This window comes from Ceratotherium simum, chromosome 14 (genome assembly GCF_057802395.1).
Source record: "Ceratotherium simum simum isolate JZ-2026a chromosome 14, ASM5780239v1, whole genome shotgun sequence".
In the NCBI taxonomy this organism is placed as follows: Eukaryota; Metazoa; Chordata; class Mammalia; order Perissodactyla; family Rhinocerotidae; genus Ceratotherium; species Ceratotherium simum.
In genome coordinates, this window is record NC_141913.1 from 40,723,739 (window position 1) to 40,729,479 (window position 5,741).

Sequence of the window (5,741 nt, forward strand, 5' to 3'; positions counted from 1 at the left end):
CCCAGTTCATGGTACTTTGTTACAGCAATCTAAGGAAAACTGTACACTTATTCAACGAATATGTGTTGAGTAATTTAGGAAAATAGTTAAGAATATGAATTCTTGAACCAACTTTCCTAGCCCCAGATCCAGCTTTTCCTACTAATTGCAAGATTTGGGGCAAGTTCCTAACCTCTCTCTGCTTCAGCTATTCAGAATATGAATGATTGAAGTCTTTGCCTCTAACATAAAAAAGTGAAAGGAATAAAATAATAAAAATAAAAGCATATTTTAACAATATATAAAACAAAGAAACTATAGAGATTATTAATAAAACTAAAAGGGGACACTAACAACAGATAAACTTAGCAAGACTAATCAATAAAAACAGAGGAAAGGCACAAAAATATTGGAAATGAAAAGAGAAACAGGATAGACTTTTTAAATCTTAAGAGAATCCTATTAACAATATTATGAAAATAGATTTACAGATTTAAATAAGAATGAATATTTTCTAAATATAAATGACTGATATGAACTAAAGAAGAATATCAAAAATCTAAACACACTAAAAACAATTAAAGTCATTGAATTGATAATCAAATGACTTCTCTGAAAGACACTAGTTCCAGATATTTTTATTTTTTTATTTTTATTTTTTTCTGCCCAAAACTTTTATTTTAATTACAAAATATATCATATATGCATTACAATGCATGTAACATATGTAAAATTAAAGAATAATGGTAAATAACTGTAAATAAAACATATTCCCATCACTCAGTATACTAAATTAACTCAGTATATGAGATTAACTAGTATAACTAGATTAGTGATAAACAGTATTTTAATAAACACATTTGCCAACACTTTGAAAAACAAAAATAATGATTTCAGAAACAGAGAATTTTCTAGGATTGCATTGATAACAAAACTATCCAGGACAACACATTCAAGATAATCACATGCCATTTCATTTGTGAGTAGTGATGCAAATATTTTAAATCAAATACAAATTGAATTAAATAGTATATACAAATATTACCTTATTACTAAGAAGAGAATATGCCAGAAATGTGAGGATGGTTCAACATCAGAAAACGTAAAACATAATATTAGCAGTAATGGTTTTCTGGAGAAAATCTTAGGAGCATCTTAATAAATGAAGATATGACAAAATTCTTAAAAAGGAACCTTCATTAATATGGTATATCTATTAAAATCTGACTGAAAATGTGCTTAATAGTTAAACTTTATAATCTTTTCCATAAGGAATTTGCACATCTTTTATGAGCTTTATTACCTTATGTTTATTGCTGCTCTATATGGAATTTTATATTTCTTTGCATTTTCTAATTATAATGTATACAAACTGTTGATTTTTACATATGGATCTTTCATTTACTAACCTTACTGAATTATCTTAATTTGTCTATTGACTTTCTTTGATTGTCTGTATAGACAAGTAAAGAGAACTTTACCTCCTTTTATAATTATTATATCTTCTGTTTCTTTTTCTTGTCTTATTGCATTAACTAGGATTATTACTGATGACAAGGATATTCATTCTCCTCACTTCTAGTCGATAGTGTAGTAGTGGCAATTCACAGGAGGTGCACTATGCTTGACCAATGATCAAATAAAAGAATATTCCATCTCATTAATAATCAGAGTAAACCAAATTAAAATACAAAGAGATTCATTTAACTCACAGAAAATTGAAAATAATTGAAAAGTCTGATAGTGCCAAATGTTCATAAAGATGTAGAAAATCACAAAATCACTGACAGAGGTGTAAATTTAAGCAATCACTTAGAGCAGTGGTTCTCAAAGTGTGGTCCCCAGACCAGCAGAATCAGCATCACCTGAGAAATTGTTAGAAAGCCCTCATCCATCTCAGACCTCATCTCAGACCTACTGAATCAGAAACTTTGGGCATGGGGACCAGCAATCTGCATTTTAACAAGCTCTCCTGGTGATTCCAAAGCATACTAAAAGTTCCTGACTCAAAGGAACAAGCTGGTGAGCTATTTGACTCTATCTGGCAAAAATGAAGGTATAACAGTTCTATTTCTAAGTAAAAACGCTAGAGAAACTCATATGCGTGTAAATATGGAAACATGAACCAAAAAGTTCATGGTTGCATTGTTTGTAATAGTATACAATAGGAAATTTATTTAAATATCCTTCAATAGGAAAATGGATAAACTACAATACAAATAATGGACTTAAAACGAACTTAAAATAAATGAGATAAAGTAAGTAAATCTGGAGAAATAATGTTGAGTGATAAAGCTATGCTATGTAATGCTACTTAAGAAAGTGAAAATTTACTGAATGTTTAGTGTATGCTAGGCACTGTTTTCAGTACTTTATATGTATTTCCTCATTTAATTCTCCAAGCAACCTTATGAGATATGAAATAGTATTAGATCCATATTTAAAATTGAGAAAATGTTGGTACAGAGAAGTTAAGCAACATATCTAAGGTCTCATAGCTTGTAGGTGGCAGTCTTACTCCAGAGTCTGGGCTCTAAGCAATACTGCCTGATAGTATGGAAAATGCATCATTGATACTAAGCTTATAAGACTGCAAAACAGGACCATATATTATTAATGGATAAAAACCCAAATCAGAAGAGTAGCTACCTCTGAGGAGGCAAGGAAGAGAACAGGTCCTGGGAAGGTCTCAGTTTGATTGGAAATATTTCATTATTTTAAAACACTTTTGAAGCAAATAGATCAAGATGTTAATATTTTATTTTTTTAAAAAATTAGCTATTCTATGCACAAACTTTCTATTTGCTTAGAATGTTAAAAATACTTAAGAATATCTCTAATAAAACAAAACTCATATCACATACCACAAAATAATTCTCATTTATTCTTTCAAAATTGGACTTTGAAACAAATTTTTAATTTATTTAAGAACCTAAGAAAATTTACAAAATAACTTTTGAATCACCCAGATCTATGACCTGAAACAAAGTTCAAGAAATACATCCACAGAGAACCAGGAACAATTTTGCAAGTGATCTCCTGAGCAAAGTTGAATTATTATTAAGCATTCTGGACATGGACATAACTAGAAGATTTTACTTAAAAGGACAATGACATTCTAAATCTATTTTATTCTTTGAAATTTGATTTAAAAAATTAAAAATTGTATGTTTGCAGGATCCAACACAAAGGCAATATATGGCTTACTTCTTAGAGATATCAACCGTCCCTTGAAAATTGTTCAGAGCAAGAGATGACTTACTTTATGTAGTCCTTGGGCAGGCTGGAACAGATTTCAGAACATCTACTATTATTATTAACTAATAGAGGCCAAGCTATTCCCACCTTCAAATCATGCGATCTTAAGCAACGTGTGTCCTGCCATCACTCACAGTCAGGTGTAGACACAGTAAGATGAACATCATCCGTTCTCCCTGTCGTGGTCATCCATCACTGCCTTGGGGAATTTCACAGAGCCTAAGGAGAAACTGTAAGTAGTATAGAAAATGAACCCAAAATAAGAATTTAAGAGATATGTGTACTTGTCCCAACTATGTTATAAAAATAATAGAATTTTAGAATGTTAGTGGTAAGGGGACCTCATAGATCATCACACTCAGTGTCATCAGTTTAAAGATGAGATTCAGAGTGAGGAAGTGACTTGGCCATTGCCACATACAACCTGTCATCAATTATTTATTGAGAAACAGATGAACTGAAGTGAGAGGTGTACTCACATACAGATCTTGGACTCAGAATCTCAGACACATTACAGAGCAGTGTGACTGTGTCTTGGGTTGATTAATAACCTCTCACAGTCCTCTTAATTTCCAGCTCATTAAATTGAGATACTATGAGCCCCTGGCCTGCCCTCAGGTGTGCTGTGAGAGTAGAATGAAATGGAAGCATTTTTCCACTTTTCTCTACTTTGGTTTTGGTCACACCTTCTCTCACTCTGTCTTTTGTCCTTCTGTTTTACTAATTCCATGTCACAAAGAACTATTGTCTTCATCATCTCTTTAGAAGATCATAAGAGGCATTAAATCTAAATGTAGATATCATCTAGTTCCCAAAGATTAAAGTGTTATACAAACACAGAGGTCATTGGAGATCTGTTTACCCATTGTTTGATGGACTGTTGCTTTCCGTACCCAGCCATTGTGTGAAAATTGTGTGTGTGTGTGTGTGTGTGTGTATTGAGGGTGGACAAAGTAGAAGCAAACAGGGCAGGGGCAGATGCATGAAGCACCCAGGGAGAGGACTAGTAATTTGGAAAACAGCCTAACGAGGAGACAATGGAGGGAGGCTGGAGTTGGAAAATAAACTTAAAATTTCATAATCTGAGCAGAAGTCACTTCTGACCAAATACTCTTCTAGAGATGAAAAAAAAAAAAAACAGTACACAGATCTGACTCCATTGGCTCCCTCTTTTACCCAAACCTAACTCTGTTTAACATCTTCATATATGATCCAGAAACAGCCCATAAGCATCCTTCCTATGTCATAATGGAACATTGTGGTTCTTGAAAACATGGTTGATGCAAGCCTTTAAGGATGCTAGATACCTGTGTCATTGTCACTAGTAGAACTGAGCTCCCAATCAGCCTCTTCCACTTGATCCAGTGACCATGAGGCCTGACCATGGATCTGCACTTCTCGTAATGGTAATCTTACACGTGGTGTTTAATGTGGGCTGTAAAGCCACAGAATGAGTATTTGCAGAGTGTTAATTCTAGCTGAAAATTTAGGGAAGGAGATTTTAAGTTATTTAACAGAGAATTTAAAGTAGATTCATGTAAAATACTTTCATATCCTAGAGTAGAATGCAAAACCTGCATGCTTAGGAAAAACAGACCAAAAGAAATTTCCCCTAAGCATGTGCTTCGGGTGGTCCCATAGGCCCTCGGGGCTGTGCCTTTGTTGGCTGTGCCATAAGGGAGAGGTGTCCGAATCCCCTCACCTCATCATGTACCGGGCATTGGATGACAGTTGTTCTCTGGGAGGAGCTGTGACTCTGGGTGAGATAGAGATGGCTTTCTTGGGCTGAAGTCAGATACCATAGAGGAACCCAACTGAGAGCTGTCAGGCTCCAGCTGCAGCTGGAGCATTGAGTGCCTCAGTCCTGAAGGGGAATCTGGGCGGGGCCCAATGGGATCCGCTACACCCTGTGTCTGCTAGCTGTTCCCCATATAGGTCCTTCCCTGCCCCATCTCACCACAAACTACTGGTGAGAATTACAGGACTCACCGTGGGTCTATTATGCAAACACAGGAAGCCTGAGAAAACAGCTGTTTCAAATGAGAACCATCTACAGCCTTCAAGGGTTGATTTGTGGATTAAATTCAGAAGCAAGTAAACACAGGAAAAGCCTTGTCACAGACCACCAAATAAACTTATTTTCCAAAATTACCATTCTCTTTGACTCTCTTCCTGTCCCCCTCAAACACATTATTTCCATTTCAGAGTACCAGGATTTGCACTTAATGATTGGGATATTTGGGTGAGAAAAGCCTTTCCTCTCTTCATGTATGTATTCACCTGTATAATATAATGGCCATAAAATTGATCCTGGTAGTTAGAATTCATAATAATATTCTTTAGGGCTAAAAATTTTCCAACCAACCAGTGTCATTTTCTTATTTTTTAGAAAAGGCTCTTTCATCAGTTTTCTTCCAGGAAAAAAGAAAGGAGGAAAATGTACTTTAAAATGCCTAAAAATGTTTTCTTTATGTAAAAGTCTAGTGTTTCAAGGTTAAAAGAAT